The 17803-nt window shown below is 32.8% G+C and overlaps 1 protein-coding gene and 1 non-coding gene across 3 annotated transcripts in view; both read right to left on the reverse strand.

Annotated features, from left to right (window-relative positions):
* PPP1R1C (protein phosphatase 1 regulatory inhibitor subunit 1C) overlaps positions 1-17803 on the reverse strand; it is a 114715-nt gene that overhangs the window by 84710 nt on the left and 12202 nt on the right. The window lies entirely within an intron of this gene.
* LOC111739355 lies at positions 14479-14597 on the reverse strand. The gene has a single exon (XR_002780218.1). It is a non-coding gene; the product is annotated as a 5S ribosomal RNA (ribosomal RNA).

Consider the following 17803-nt stretch of genomic DNA (forward strand, 5'->3'; position numbering starts at 1 on the left):
CTGAGGAGGGAGAGTCTGTAATACAGCTCAATTAAATTGTCTTTATCCAGATTTGAGTTATGCTTTCTTTATTTCTGATTTTTCCCCAGAACCTAGCACAGTGGTTCAAAAAACCTTTTGTATTGAATCAAAAATGTAAATTGACTTGAGTGCAAAGGTTGTAGTAATCAAAAAATTTGACCAATTTTTTTCCAACAACATGAGATAAGAATTTTTTAAAATTATTTTTTAATTTAAATAATAGCATTAATCGACTAAACACTAATAATTCTGCTTAAAATTTCTTTAGAAACCATACAATTTAGATCAAGACTGAAAGAAACATCTACTTATGAGTTATTCATTGACAACCCACTGTAGGGTCTATGCTGTCACCTAATCTTGATTGTAACAGATATTAACATAGCTTTTCAATTATGGTCTCTCTTCCTTTTGCTATTTCTGACTATCTCACTTACAGATAATTATTAATCACTTATAATGTGCCAGATAAGTAGCTCTGATGTCTAAAGTATTGGTCCATTTGTTTGCAATGGCCACTTTCTTTGTTTGGGGAAGGGGTAAATATCTTCTTGATACTTTCTAGAACTTTCTAGTTACTCTTTTATCCAACTTCCTTTTTACCTCATTAGCTCCCTTCTGCTTAAGAGTTCTTCTAGAAGAAGTTTTAAAAAGGCAAAGAGAGAAAACTAATATCTGCTTTTCTATTAGATATTAGAGATTCTTAAAATTAGAAGAAACCTCTAAAGGGTCTACTCCCCTGCTCCTCTTTAAACAATAGAAGACCTTGTCCTACCATATCTCTTCGAGGCGATCATCTAGATCCTGCTTGAATTACAGAAGATTCATTTACATTCTTGTTCATCTTCCCCATGGTGGAGACTTTGATTGTTATAATGTAATGCTTTATACGATATTAAAATAAGTGTCCCTATGACCTCAATTCATATGGGTCTGCATCAAAATTATTTACTTTGCTTACTCTACTATAAATTTCACATATATTTGGATATTTGTAGAGCCTTTTCACCAGTTTTTTAAAATTTCATTTGTTTTTTCCTTCTAGTTTTTACTGTGCCTTTTCTTTAAGACACCTGACTTTCACCAATTGGAAAGTGATGGGATTCCACTAATCTTATTAGCACAAAACCTTTACTGCCACTAGAAAATTGTTAAAATAAATATATAGTTATATTATCTCTAAAATGTAAATTACTCGAAAGGCTGTTGTTTTTTTTATTTCAAAAATATTTTGTATCTATGAATTTTGGGGTGCTATCCAAGTTCAGGCATATCTCTCAGCCAGGAATATTCTGGAAAAAAATTGTAAAGTAATAAAAACAACTAGAATTATAAATTTCCATTTGTAAAATTCTAAGTCAAAATATGCTTAGAAATTCATATTCCTAAATAATTAAAATTATTTTAAAGTAGAAATAAAGTCAACAAGCACTGATTAGCTCTTTGCCATATTTAAAGCAATCTTATCCTATAAATCTATTTATTGGAGTATGCAAAGCAGATCTTCATGAAACAACTCATGGAAAATTATAGAGCAACATATCCATGTCTCAGAATGATAAATAGGAAAAAAAAGGTTGATTTTGAATCAGAAGACTTGAGTTTGAGAAGCAACTCTTGTGTCTATCAAGAAAGAAAGTTATTTGGGTCTCCAAAAACGGGTTTCCTTATCTTTAAAACAGAAATTTTAAGAACACATGATTTATCTACCTGACAGCACTGTTAAGAGAAGCAAATGAAATAATGTATATAGAAATGCCTTGCATGCAAATGCAAAATAAAGGACAGTATTTCAGTAAAGTAAGAGAAGAGGCGAAGTCAGATAAACCTTAGTTCAATTCACAAACCTTGTACTGTCCTCTCTGAACTTCAATATATGAATCTATAAAATAAGTATTAAAATACCTTGGGGAATTGCTGTGAGTTTAATAAATGCAAAAACATATGTAGTTGTTTATATTACAATATTAAAGATGATTGTTATTTAAATCACGAAATGCCGAAGGTATGCAAAGTAACTGTAAAAAGGAAGCTGACAAATACATAGTTGGTGACACTAATTCTGAAGCAGAGTAAGGAACCCTGGAAAACTACCACTTATTAATGATATGGTGTACAAGGAGACAAGAGTCAATAATACTAAGAAAGAGAAGTCACCTTAGCTGAAGGAAGAGGAGGGCTTGGAATCACAAAAGCCAAAGGTGGAGAGAATTTCAAGAAGGGAATTGTTAGCAGTTTAAAAAGCAACTCAGAACCAGAGGGGAGGGAGGAGGAGAGAGGAGGGAGGTAGATGAGGTAAAAGGGGTCAAATATGTGGTGACATTAAAGAATTTTTTTTAAAAAAAGCAGCTGAGAGATCAAGAAAGATAAGCACAGAAAGGAGACAAGTGTGTTTCAATAAAGTAACATTTGAGAGAGGAGATTGAGTGAAAGCCAGATTTGAGTGACTAAAGAGAATCTAAAAGCAAGGGCAGACTAACCTTAGAAAAGCTGAGTCATAAACAACCAGAGAGAAATCAAGTAGCATATACAAGGGGTTGGTGAAGGTCAGGACAAGAGTTTTCTTTTTCTTCTTAAGATACAGGTTCCTAGTCATGTTACAAGGCAGAAGAGAGGAAGAGGATAAGATACCCGAGAAGATGGATGCCAAAAACTCTTATGGAAAGAGGAGAAAAGAATCCAAGAATAGGAGAAACTACATGCTGAGAAAGCTGTGATTTCTGATGAGGTTGTCAGAGAAAAAGACACAAATTATTGCTCAGGACTAGAAGGACCCCCAGAAGCTACTGAGTCTACCTTAGCTTTCTTCAAACATTCACTTTTACCCGTAGATCCCTCATAGTCAAGAAGAACCTTATATGGTTCACAGAGAGTAAAAGAGGAAAGTACAGACTATATAGTCTTTCTCATTGTTTATCCTCTAAATCCAGAATTCACATAATGTCTAATATTATATGAATATTAGATAATTTTAGGTAATATTAGGTAATTTTTACCTAAGATATTACTCTTCATTCCTCTAATTCAATGCAATGCTAATATGGAAATTAAAACATATAAGCTAGTTACCTCAGATTTTCCTATCAAGACTCACAGTATAAATATTTATAAACATATTATAAGCAATTTATCAAATCAAAAATCATTTTCATTTAAATACATACAGGGTATTGTAGTCCTTTTAATCTTCTGTTGTCTGTAATCTCATGCTCAAATTGAGAACTAATTATGTTTTTAATGGTCTTCCATATTAAATGTCAAACAAACATCTAACTGTTTTAAACCAATTTCAACATGCTCATATTTCCAGGGAACTGATTTCTTATGTATCTTAATTATTTAATATATGTGTTATTTGTAACTTGCTATTACAGAGACATATCTATATATCACTGCCTATTTTCAAGACAACTTCACCAAATTAGTCACCAGGTTTGGCTTCAATTCATGGGTTTCTGTTTCTTTCTTATTGATTTAATGAGTCTGGCTCCGATCCGAAGTTTATTTCAATGTTGTCTATGAGACTGCATGACATTCATAATTATTAAAAACTCTATGGTTAAAAGTACAGGATTTGCAGTCAGATCTAAGTTTGAATCCCAGCTCTGCCACTGATTTATCCTATGGTACCTGCCACATTCCTTGATCTCTCTGAACTCATTTCCTTATCCAAAAACGGAGAAAGGAGATACTTTCGACCAATCAAAGCATGGTGCCATTGAATTACCCAGAAGCTCAAGGCTGAGGGTGGCTGCAAACTAATGAAAGATGTGCAGCTCAAAGTAGTAACAGCTGTGTCCAATGGAGCAGTAAGAATAATGAGAAGTGGCACATATGTGATACTTCACCCAGGGATTCAAGAAAATATTTGATTAGGGAAAGCACTATGCATGGGGCTGGAGGGCCCACATTAGCAGGTAATGGCTACCACACAAGGGAACTTTAGGAATTATTATAAATAAGATCATATCTATACCCAGAGGTTGATAAGAACTGCAACATTTCAAGTTGCATCTATGATGATGTAAACTTCTACTCTTTTAAAGAATCTCATTTTTAAATAGAGCTTTCATTTGATTTTATTATTGAAGCTGGGGTTTGTGTATAAGCACTCTGTCATGGTATAAAAATATATAACTATAATATACATAAAATAACATCAGTAATGTATATGTTGCATACACAATATGAATTTGTTTAATGTGTTATTAGGTAGCTACATAATTTTACTTTTATATTTATAACTGATTTAATTTTTACCACAAAATTATTTCCTTCCTGCAGGTTATTTCCCAACCCTCCCCTGATCCACCTTATCCATTCTTGAAGTCCTGTTTTGTTCTCTTAGCTTGCTCATTCAGGCAATCAATTGATTTATTTTTCTCAATGCCTCACGCATTTGTCTTTTACAATCCATTACTTTACCATCCCCTAGTTTATATTTTTACCACTCATTCCTAGACTATTACATTGGTCTCCCAAGTGACCTTGCTGCCATTGCTCATTCCACACTGCATGCTGTAAGACTGATTTTTATTTGATCACATCATACTCTAGCTCATACAATGCCAATAATTTCTACTTTGCAAGACAAATTCACAGTTTCTCATTCTAGCCCCTCCACACACACACTGGCTCCCATACACCTAAATTCTTATTGGTCTTCTATGTTAACTGTTTGCCCCAGTCCAACTGACCTGAGCAATTAATTTCATACATTCTACCTCCATAATTTTCCACAAGCTATACCATTTCATCCATAAAATCAACTCTAAAAACACAAATTTTTTGAGAGTTATCACTCTTCTGAACTCTTATGGCATTTACTATTGACTTCATTCATTAAATAATGAATTATCTTCTTTCTTATTATAATTCCTTTATGTTGTTTCTCACCTCTACTAATATCCTTGTCTTATTTTCTAAAACCAGTTTATAAGCTCACAAATCAGATTCTTACTATCTATTTTATCTAGCATGCCTACCACAGAAACTGGACTCAGTAATTATATCCTCAATATTTTTATTTTGGCTTAATTTAGACAAATCATTATAGTCCAGAGCTATACAGTGTGAAGTCATTTTTTCACATTACTATTCATTTTTAAAAATACTTAAAAAGATAGACTCACAAAGATAAAATATGAGGGAAATCAATAGAAATGGTTATTATTGATTAGTCTAAATGGACGTAAAGTCTCAAAAAATTTGAACTATAACCATGTTCTTTTAGCTGACATTAATTGAGAAAAATGACCACTCAGCAACATAAACAGCACATTGTTTTATATTACAAAAGACCATGATTTTTCTCCCTTTGTTGACTTACCCAGAAATCTAGAACTTTTGCATTGTGCATCTATTTTAAGATGACAAAGCTCTTATGGTATGATAGTTTCAATGAAAACAATATGTTCTGAACTAAACTGCTATTAAATACATGATTGTGAATGAATGTTTTTGTGAAATACAGCACATCATACATTTTAACTTATTGCTCTTTTTTTGACAGGACACAAATTTACAGAAACTTTTATATTAGAAATAATAGCTTAGCGATTAATGACTCCATGTCTCAGTAGAGTTCTCACTAGAACGTGTGCATCAAAAGAATGAGGACTTCGTTTTCTTCCCCACTGCCTCTCCAAGTACTTAGAATATGTAGTCAGAGCTCAAAGCCTATTTATTTATTGAATAAATGAGCAAATGAAAAATTATTTCAATTCAATCCTATAGTCTTTAAATGTTAACATTCTAATGTGCAAATTCAGTGCTAGACTGGGAAGAACAGATAGAAAAATGAACAAGACACAAAACTTTCTCAGAAGTTTACAATCAAGTTGACTTAACTGAAGTTTGTTCTAGAGTCATATGATTTCAGCCATGATAAGACCTTCATCCTATCTCATTCTAGCATGACTCATTTTCCATTCATGTGAAAACCTAAAGCCATATGGGCAAAAAGCAGTGAATAAGAAGAAATTTGTAATAAGTAATATAAAAAATTAGGATGAAATGAGAAAAAAACATTCTGATAATACTAATTTCAGCAACATTAACAGGTAAACTGGATGATGGTTAAAGAGTTAAAATATTTAGTCTATCAAAGATTCAAGAATACTTTGACACAATTCCGAGAGTTTAAAGAATTTCTACAATGGCATATTCGCTTTGTATTATGTAGCTCTCCCGTGCGTTTTGTACAAAAGTCTTTTCTTTCTATCTATAGCTAAGCAAGACGGTCACTACAAAGTACTCCAATAAAGCAATAAGTAACTTCCACTTTAGGGATCTACCTTAGCCTTAACCTCCACTATGCCCCCAGTTTTCGTCTTTTCTATTCCAGTTGCCTTTTTCTCTTTTTCTCCCCAGGTTTATTGAGGCATATTTGATGAACAAAATTCCTTTTCTCTCTCCACTCTTTCCCCTGAATATGAGTGATTATGTGTGTGTGCATGTGCACATACACACGCACGCACACACACACACACACACACACACACACACAGAATATTTTACTCTTGATTCCAGAATCGCACAAAAGTTTTCCTTTCTCTCTTACCTGACTTTGGTCATACCTCAAATCTGCTTCCAGTATCATCTCATCAAGGAGAATAGCTAGGACACTCTATATTTTACATGTGAACAAACCAAATGCCTAGAAAAGTTCATCAAACTGCTAAGCACTGTAGCAAATTGGAAACAGACTTAGACTAGAGCTCTATTGACTGTGTTGTCCACAAAATATAAATTATTAACTCCAAATGTATCGACATATCTTGATTATACATATGCACATATGCAAATATATTTATAGAGATATATACAATATATACATACATACTATATACATATATTTTTACATATGTGCCCCCAGAAATATAGCTTTTTAAAATTAGTTTATTAATTTATGTCAAAATTCATACTAAAAGAATCAAAATAAATAAATACCCTAAAGATGTAGTTGTTCCAATTGGAACATCTACCTTTAGTGAAACTTAAAAAATCTGTTGGCCTACCAAGTATTTGGCAAAGACTTCAAAGATGGCTAAACCTCTTCGAAGACGAGTAAACGATATGTTATCATGTGTTTGTGATGACAAGGAAAGATTCCTTTTGGATCATGGATAAAAGTGAGATTAAAATTTTAGTTCCATAATTGAAAAATTGGCAATGAATCACACAAACATAATATTTTAGAGCCTAGACTATAAAACGATACAAAAATTAGACAGATGTCTAACTACTTTTAAGTAGTTAATGGGGGATAAGTGCAATTGACCACATAATTAGAAACACAGATTCATATAGCTATTTGACAGTAACAAAGACAAAATTAGATACTTAGTCTGACTAAATGATGCCTATGGTTTAAAGAAGTTGGAATGTTAACATGTTTTAGCTAAAAAGAATATAAATCAGTTTCTCTTTCAAATATATACATAATTATTTCTACAAAAATACCAAATCAATCAACTTTTATGTTTAAAATGAAAAGAACTAACATTCATTAAGAAACTACCATATAGTGCCTATAACTGTATCCCTTAACTGCTAAGTGGTAAAACTGAGATACAAAAACTTCATTTATCTTACTCCAAAAACCTTATGCTTTGCTCTACTACTTCAAAGGTAAAGTTATCACAAAAGCACATTTTCTAAGTTTTCTTTGATTGAAACCATTAAGAATTATAATAAAAGTATTTTTTAAAAAACTGAATATATTGTAAAATTTTAAAAGGTGACAGTGTTTTTATCTAAAGAACAAAATAAATAAACAAACAAAACAGAAACAGACTCATAGATAAATGGAACAAACCAATGGTTGCCAGATAGAAGGATGGTTGGAGGCTGAGTGAAAAATGTGGAGGGATTAAGAACTACAAATTGGCAGTTACAAAATAGTCACAGGGATATAAAGTATAAAATAGGAAATATAGTTGATAATATTGTAATAACTATGTATAGTGTCAGGCAAGGGGGATCACTTCATAAATTATATAAATGTCTGACTGCTACATACCCAAAACTAATACAAAATAACATTAAATGTCAAAAAAAAAAAAAAAAGAGAGAGAGAGAGAGATGACAGTGTCCTCTTTAAGTACTGAGTCTGTTCCTCTTTACCAAGGTGTCTTTACCTAAGGCATGAGCAATGACTTGGAGGGGCCTACCCTGAATCCTGTCAAGCATGTCACAATGCACTCATAGCTCACAATAAATACCATGTATTTATAACTACATTCTTTGAGTTTTAAATAACTACCTGATGTATTTTATACACATTTATGTAATATATTAATTTGTATTTTGAAATATTTTCTCCTTTACCTGAGAGGTCTTTTTTTATTATTAAAAATTATTGAGGTGACATTGATCAACAAAAGCCAATAAGTTTCAAGTGTACAATTGAACAGTATTTTGTATATATTTTGCATCATGTGAAATATTTTTAAATGTGCTAAGTCCAAATAAAATTTTCAGGTCCTGTGTTTTTCAGTAGGTCTGCTAAAACTCATAGTTCCCAAGTATTGTGTCTTAATTGACTAATGAGGAAAAAATGGCACTGGGGAAAAAAAGACAAAGTGCCTTACCAAGGTTACTCAGTGGAAATCAGAACAGAAGACCCTATTCTAGGTTTTTTTCATTTCAACATCACATGCCTCAACATGGCATTATTCTCAAAAGCATAGAATCCTACACAAAGCATTATATACAAGACAGTTTGGGGATCTATGCTCAACTGGGTTTTCCTATGAAGCTCAGGAATTTCAATTGGATATTAAATGACATTTAGATTTGAAAGGAAATGTAATTAAAGTATTAGTAGTATCAGTAATGGTATTGGTATTTTCTAAAATAAATAAACCATAATATGCCATCATAGGATGATGGGACATCATGAGCAATCGGTTATACAGTGTGTTAGAAAATCTATGTAGAATTTGTGTGTGTGTGTAATCCAACGATAACTAAAATTGTTAAATTTTAATACAGGGAAAAGGATTGAAGATGTTACATCATCAAATCTTTTCATTTTGTAAATCCAGACAATGACACTAAAAGACATTAACTCTTTTATACCTAGATCATGGCAGATTCGAAACTAAAAAACAGATTTCCTAAGTCCCAGTATACAAGTTATTGTTTTTGTTTTTAATTATTCTCATGATTCTGCATAAATAAGATAACAAAAAGGAAGCAATTTCTATAAATAAAATATGGTAATGTAGGCCATTACCTAACCAGTATTCCTTTTAAAGAAGGAAATTCCTACCGTACATTCTCGTTTTGAAGACTAATATAATGAGTACTCTGAAAACCATCAATGAGCAGTGAGTAGCCAGGTTAACCAGTTCAAATCCTGATATTGCAAGCTTTCTTTAATCCATGGTTTTAACTTTGATAATTGTTCAAAACTTCTTGCTTTTTTGCAGTACCTCAAATATTTCAATAATGGTTCATGTATAGGGTTGGGTTTTAACTTCATTGTTTCGCTAATAATGGCACATGGCTTTACAAGCAGGTTTCAACACATCTGCCTTACAAGAGGAAACTGCTCAAAACTGACGGCCACTTTTAACAAAAGAAAAAGATGAGGCAGAAAAAATGTCATGAAACATTAAAGACAATTTTTAATTAGTCCATGTAATTTTACTCAAAATTGTAACCACATTCAATAAATGACATTTATCTTTCTGTCCTGAAAACCAAGGATGTCCCCAGCACTTATAGACAAATTGGCTAAAGTATCATTTTTTTTTTAGTCTTCTTATTCCAGCAATGCTCTAGGCCATTTGTGATTAACTCGAAATCCACTTTTAGTCTCCCTCAACTAATCCTAGTCCTTATTTTCTATGAAATTAAAACATAATATTTTTAAGAGTTTTAAGAAGGTTCCTGTGAAGATCAAATTGTCTTTGATCTTTTATAACGAAACCCTGACTCCCAAATATCATTGTTTATATCTTGTTTAGTAAAATCCTAGGCAATAATGGTATTAGTTTAAATTTCCTTTTAATGATTTTTAAGTTGCCAGTTCCTTAATTTCAACCAATGGTCTATGGGAACACTTCATCTCAGAATGCATAAAATCACCATCAAACAAAACCAATGATTGCAATGAACTATATTGGCAGGACTTCCAGTTGAGGGAAAAAAAGAGCACAACTCTGTTTCAACACTATCCAAAAGATTAATGTTTTACTCTTACTGCTCTTAGCTCTAATACGATGATGCTATAATGGGGAAACATTTTCATTCATTATTTTCATCTTCAAAAAACTCTATGAGGTAGGTATTATTAATTATATATGTTTTCAAACTGAAACTCAGAAAGGATTGGTGACTCACTTAAAGTCACAGAACTAGTAAGTGGCAGAGTTGGGATTCAGACCTCAGTCTTTCTGTTTCCAAAGGTTGTATCTTTTGATTATACCTGACTTTTAGAAATATAATTTTTCTAAAATTGATGTGAAAGGGACTGAGAACAAGAAGATGACAAAGTAAATAGTGTAGTCAGGAATTTATTTAAGACTGAAAATAAAGTATTAATAACATAAATAATAGAAAATAGAAAATATGTGTTTATATGAGATGTAACAAATTCCTTAGTTACACACTGAAACTATGCTGTTTCTGACTTTACAAATCTTTAAAATTTCCAAGATCCATACTTAGATAACTTGTTCAGCCACACTTTGCCTTCTTAGGAAAGGCCCTAGCATCTGTAGCCTTAACTCATACTTACTTTTTATTACCATCTCCCTGTCTGCCATTCAATAATCAAGTCTACTGACTCCTCCTCACTATACTCACTTTGTTAAACATTGAAAATGAGGATATAAAACTCATCAGAGAAGAATAAAAATTTTGCTCCAGTTGGACTTTGAATTTAAATAGATGTGTTGAACTGAGGTCAGACAATTCAAGATTAGCTATTCCTTAGAGCCCATGCATATGGTACATCTGTCAGAGGCAGGTTAACACCCATGCCCCAGATTATCTGGCAGCATATTAGTGATAAGTACTTAGCAGATAAGTAGATGTGAGTAAATAATCCTAATGCTTGATAATTATGTATGTGTCTAATTGGAGTTCTTAAATGATTAAGAGCCGTAATGGTTTTTCAGGTAGTTATATGGAGCCTGTAGTATTATTAAGGTAATAATTTCTAGGTAAACATTTCCTTTTTATAAGTGCATTGTGTTTATTCTTAAAAGGCTTTAGTAAATTGATTATTAATACCAGTGGCTCCATTATTGAGGCATTACTTCCAGAAATGTTTTAAATATTTCATGTGGAATTAGAATCAGAGATATTTTTTCCACTATATCTAAAGTAATGTGTTCCATTCTGAACTCATCGTCTTTCCCCGCTTCTCTCCAAATGTGCTCTGCCTTCTTAGGAAAGGCCCTAGGATCTGTAGCCTTAGCTCAAACTTATTTTTTATTACATCTCCCTATCTGCCATTCAATTAATCAAGTCTACTGACTCCTCTTGCACTCAGACTTCCTTCCTCCTATTCATTCTTTATCTGTGGCCAAAGGAAATTTTCAGAATAAAATTCAAGCATGTGAGCTCTCCTGCTTGAAACCATTTGGTGGTTCCTAATCAAAACTCCTTTAAAATGTTTATAGCACTCCCCAACATGGTGCCTGCCTAATCTCCAGTCCCACCTGATGCCACTCCATGTTATACCATACGGATTCTTCTCAGTTCCTTGAATCTGCAATGCCTTGCCCAACTTCTGAGATTTTGTCCCTGTTTTTCCCTTTGCCTTGAATAGTCTTCCCTGCCTTTTCCTTCAGGTTTCAGCCCAGACTTCCTCCCTCCGTTAAGCCTTTACTGAGTCACGTGCTCCTATTATGTGCTTTTAAAGTATCTTATATTTCTGCTACCACAAACTCCATCGCCTTTCATTGTGAATCTTCACATTTAGCACAATACCTAGACTATAGTAGATGTTCAATAACTACTTGTTAAATGAGTGAAATTTGGGTACTATGCTGAAAAATACGAGTATCACTAAGGAGCAGAATGGGAAGATTTCTGAAAAACCATATCATAATTCTAAAGCTAGATGTAACTAAAAATTTTAGACAAGAGAGAACTGAGGGCAAAAGAAATGTCTGTCCCCAAATATATGAAGGGTTCTCATTTGGAAGAAGTATTAAATTTTTTCTGATATCCTTCACACAGATATATCAAGACCAGCAGTTAAAAAATTCAAGAAAGATATTTCAACTAGGTGTAGGCAAAGCTTTCTAACAATTAGAGCTGTTCAGTCATAACTATGGTGCTTAAAAAACAGCTAAATTCCTCATCATGAAAATGGCCAAGTGAAATCTCACTAATCGTCAGTTGGGATTCCTGGAGAAAGTTAATCCTGCATAGAGATGAGACCAAAATAGAACCAATACCATAGCTTTTACCAATTTTATGGCATGCTTCTTTTGCTTGTCAAAAATAATCATTTTTTAAACAAAATTAATGAAGGAGAGTGGTTTTAGTGGAAAGTAGGGTGACTATTAAGCATTTTTTTCCCCCAAGGGGTAAATAAAACTGGGCCAAAGTCAAAAGGAAAAATAAACCTCAAGAAAAAAAAAAGTGGTAATTCAGCAAGTCACAGAAGTTGACTCTTGAGTTTATTAGGTTAGAGATGCCACAGGACTGAATAAATGTCCACCCCTAGTGGAATGTAGGAAATTTGCAAATTTAAGCCACTACCTAACTGTACTCTACTTAGTAGTATTTTCCCAACTCTGAGCTGCTAGAAGACATATTTCTGATAAATGTCCAAGTCCAGAAATGAATAATAGATTTGAGCATCTTTAAAAAAAGGTAAATATTTAGTAAAATAGAATATTGGTGAGGGCATTCTAAGTAGGAATCTTTCTATTAAATTTTTCTATTTGAAGATTTATGGTGGAAATGGTTAGAGGACAAGTTGCCAGTCTGGCCAGAGATGCAAGTTCAGGCCTAGGAATAAAGTGGAGTTGGAGAATTTGGTTTGACCTCAACTATCGAAGATCTTGGATATCAGGCTAAGGAATTTGAGTGTTATTCCATAAGAAGAATGTGAATATAAATAGTGAAACACAAGAGTACTATTTGGAAAAGATGAGGCAAGAATATTATATAGAGTAGATCTCCAATATAAGCACAAATTACAGATGACTCTACTATAATAGTTTAAACTATTGACAATTTATGCACCCCTTCATATTTTTGACACACTGATTATTGTCACAATGTTATTAACCACCACCACCCCTCACCAAAGGAAGCTCCTTGCTATATGCTTGGTTATGGGAGAAAATACAGATTTCATCCTCTCCCAATAGGATGGTCGAGGGCAGGTTTTTTTGTTTTTTGTTTTTGTTTTTACCATGGCTTTGCGTAAAATAGTTCTACAAGTTATAGAAGGAGAAAGAGAAGGAGGAGGAGGAGGAGAAGGAGGAAGAGGAGAAGATAGAGAAAGAGAAGGGGGATGAGGAGGAAGAGGAAGAGGAGGAAGAGGAAGAGAAAGAAGAAGGGGAAGAAGGAAAAGAAGAGGAAGAAGGTGACAATTACAATGTACTATTTGAGGTGATCTTATCAATACATTTTTCCACATATGCTTTGTGCTACCAAATATTTGGTGGCACTTAGTATAAATGTTACTGTATTTATAATTTGATTTGGAACATTTAAGGCATGCAAATCAGTCAAGATCGTGAAGTATATTAATAAACAATGTTAAAAGCCAATAATATTTTTTCAGTTCTTTGAAATATCATTTTCGTGCTTTCAATCTTAGTCATTTTCTTTTTTCCTTCATGCAAACATTCAACCAAAATTATTAGTAAAAGGCAAAATCCAACTATTCTAAGAACAAGGAATTTTACCCATTTTGCATAATAACTACATTATTAATAAAAATATAAATCTGATGACTTCAGTACAAATGATGTTTTAAATTGTTTTTATTTTTTGCTTTTCCTTGTTTTATTTCAGTTTGTATATATCCCTTAGAATGTACGATTTGAAGTAGAACATCATACTCTATTTCTTCTAAATTTGTTTTATGTTGAAGTTTCAAAAATTTATTTCATATCTAAGAAAGTTACTTTCTCCTAAGTAGTTTGATGCTAAAGCCTTTCAGATTTTTCACTAAAGTGATATGTAAGCCTATAGCTTTAACAACACGAGGTCAATTCCAAATTCTAGCTTCTCCACAGAAAAATTTAATATTAAAAGGGGAAAAAAATCTCAATAGAAAGTATGTGTGGTTGTGATATGTGTGGAAAAATTGACAAGAAGAATGTCAAACTAAATTAGAAATGAGTAAATGGGGTCGATGCCTACAATGAGCTTTTTTTTGTTTGTTTGTTTGTTTGTTTTTAAGGCAAGGCAACCCTTGGTTGACCTCACAGATTGCAAGGACCTTTTCAGCATACAATCCCTTACTTTTTATGCCTACAGCACCTGGTCTTCCTAGGTGGTCTCCTATCCAAGTACTAACCAGACCCAACCCTGCTTAGCTTCTGAGATCAGATGGGATCAGGCTTGTTCAGGGTAGCATGGCTGTAGACTCATTTTTATGTAATATGTCAGCAGTATGCCTATAATGATAGACATGTTAATAAGTACCCAGATAACAGAAATATAGAGCCCAATCTAATATTAGTCAGAAGATAATAAAGCAGCTGAGATGTTGTAATGTGAAGCTTTATGTAGATATGCCTGCAAATAATTCACTGGGACCAAAGTAAGTTGTTTCTATGGTTTCTTTGTGTACAAAGTGATGGGAAAGAAACAGAAGGTACAAGGTCCACTTTAAAATTATGTTTTCTACCATCAATATGTTCTGCTTATGTAGGAATATTACATACAAACCAATCAAATAGACTTAGGTGAAGTGTGCAATTTTAAATGCTTTTGGTAAGTAAAGAACTATTTTATTTTCGGTATTGACTACAGGTTACTATTAACTTATTGCTAAGAAAAGGAAATAGTTTAAGAGAATTACTGGGTGAAATGTTTATTTCATAATTCAAAAGAAATGAAAAGAAACCTAGCTCTATTTATCTGGGTACATATGCTAGTAGCCGTAGAAGGAAAATATATGGCCATTAGTGGATTAGATACTGCTGCCGTATGATGGTATTGAATTGAACTCTTGAACTCCTGTATTCCTGTAAGAAAACAACCAAATTGATTATATTCAGTTTTCTATCATTACCACTTTACTGACAATTTAAAATCAGATTTGAATAAAGATAGTAAAAGAAAAATAAAATTGGTTATTAGACAAACATATTCAGTCTATAGATTGTCCTATAAAACATAAGAAGTCCCAAGATTATTATTACGCAAAATCTATGTATTCAGTCACTAGTTGTCTATGGTGCTTGATTCGCAGCATGTCTATACTAAAACAATGAAACAAGTAGCTCAAGTCCTCAACTACTAAAATTTAGCCTTATTAAGATGATTCCAAGAATGTTTTTCATCCTGTATGTTGTGCTGCAAAAGCCACTTTAAATTACTCTCAAAAATATGACAATTCCATGGGTTATCATTTGTAGGTCCTTGTGAAATGTGAAGACAAGGATAAATCAGGTATTTTTAAGTGGTCCCTATTTTCCTCCCAAAGTAAGAGTTTCTCCTAGTCACTCTCCCAGATCCTCAGAGCCCTATTCTGCAGCCCTGCTACCCAAAGAGGACTTAACTAAAGCCTGATACACATGGAAGGGCCTTGTGACCCAACATCTCTTCTTCTAACTCACATCAAAATTTAATAATTCTATAATTTATTCCTTCAGGGTATTACTAGGTGACAGAAAGTCATTGACAATCGGAGCAAATGAGTTAATGAATCCAATGACTTTTTACTTCTACTTCAGTAAAGCCTTCCAGCTGGAGTGGTTGATGAAGGTTTGATGGAGAAAGAGGGATTTGATCTGAGTCTAAAAAGATAAGAAGAACTACAGTAGATTGGAAGAAAAGATGACAATGTAGTATGTATACAAATCAGTCATATTCTGGGTCAACTAGAATACAAATGTAAACTTTTGTATTAGCCTTCCAACTAATGTTTTAAGTCAAGACAAAGATTGTTTTAATAAGTGTAGGTATATAGATAGCAAATAAAGACATAAATAACAGGGTCTAACTCTAAAAATGAAATAATGCATGAGATTTATTTTTGTTTGGTTATATGATTTTTTTGCTTACATAAAAAAATCTAGTATTAATAACTCTAAAGTCTAATAATTATCAAAGAAAAAAAAAAGGAAAAGGTATAGAATCACCACTCCAAGTTACTTACTTTGGAATAAGAAGAAGTACATTCTGATATTCACATCAAAAAGAACCTTACTTGGTCAAGTTACAATGAGGAAGTTGCTTATAATTACTTCCAAGAAGGAGACAGAAATAAAACAGCAAGAGTATGATGTTGCCTATTTGTAGAAAGAAAAATGTTATTAACATAGTCGAAAGCGCAGACCTTGGATAGACAACCTATGTTTAACTTTTAGACCTACTAACTTACTAGCTTCTTTGACTTGAGCAGCTCTCCTATCGCCCTCCTTCTGTAAAATTCATCTCACAGAGTTGTTGGGATGTATATTATAGGTCAAATAGGTTGCAAACTATAAAACTTTCAAAGGTAAGATACATTACTATTAACTTCTTAAATTTGCCTTTAAACTTACATGATTTTTAAAATTGTTTTATATGTAATTTAGAGATATTTTATGTTTTTGTATCCTAAGTGTATATCAAAATATATTTTTGAATCTGCTCCTTATACTGTAATTGTCTATATAAACAATACAGCTCATCTTGGCCTTGATTCCAATGAAGGCTATGAACCATATGTAGAACTAGGGTATAAAGCATCTTTGACTTTCTCCAAGACCTTAAGCAAAAAGTGCCCTTCATTGGCAGAGTAAAGCAGGAATTCTGGGCTCTTCACCAAGTAAAATGACCTGTGGCAGAATTTGAGATGAGCCATTTTAGCTCAGTCATTCATGATATTTTTTTTCACTGAAATGTGATAGTAATTCAGTCTCTGGTATTATTCCTGAAAAATCTTTTAATCACTGGAGCAAGTGGCTAGTGCTTAGGATCTATGAAGGAAGAGTGGGTAATCCTTGGAGTGCTTTAGAAAACAAATCCAGTCTGAGTCTGTCCTGCTTGATCTGAAATCCCTGCATATAAGGAAAAGTTATTTTCAGTAAGAAGGTACCTATGGCAAATGAGCAAGTTTTCTGTATTGAGCTTTAGAAGGCTCAGCAAAAAATAAATGAGGAAATAGAAAAGCATTAATGTTTATCATAATCTAACACAATTATTATTATTTTTTTTTTGCTCTGTTTATTTCTTTCCTTTAATTAGATCTCAGCTGGAGTACAATTATCAACAATTTGAGTAATAGAGGTTCCATTGACTATGGAGGAAATGACTGACTGACTCAAAGCAAGAAATAAGATTCATGAGTAGATTATGATAAAATATATGAGCTCTTCATGAGAAGACCTCATGTGCCTTATCATAGCTAATTGAAAGCTAGGACAAGTAAACTATAATATACAAATGAGAGGTCATAACAAATCATTTATGAAAAGTAACTCTGCCCTAACCTATCACTCATTACATAATTAAGTCTGCCAAAGCCTCTCACGTAAACCAGAGTGGAGAAAGAACAAGTCTACTACCAGCAGTGTTGTTAGCACACATTATGCTTGATTCCAGCAGCACAATCAGTGCTGGGATTACCATAATCTGTGCT

This window comes from Pteropus vampyrus, unplaced genomic scaffold, assembly GCF_000151845.1.
Source record: "Pteropus vampyrus isolate Shadow unplaced genomic scaffold, Pvam_2.0 Scaffold2, whole genome shotgun sequence".
In the NCBI taxonomy this organism is placed as follows: Eukaryota; Metazoa; Chordata; class Mammalia; order Chiroptera; family Pteropodidae; genus Pteropus; species Pteropus vampyrus.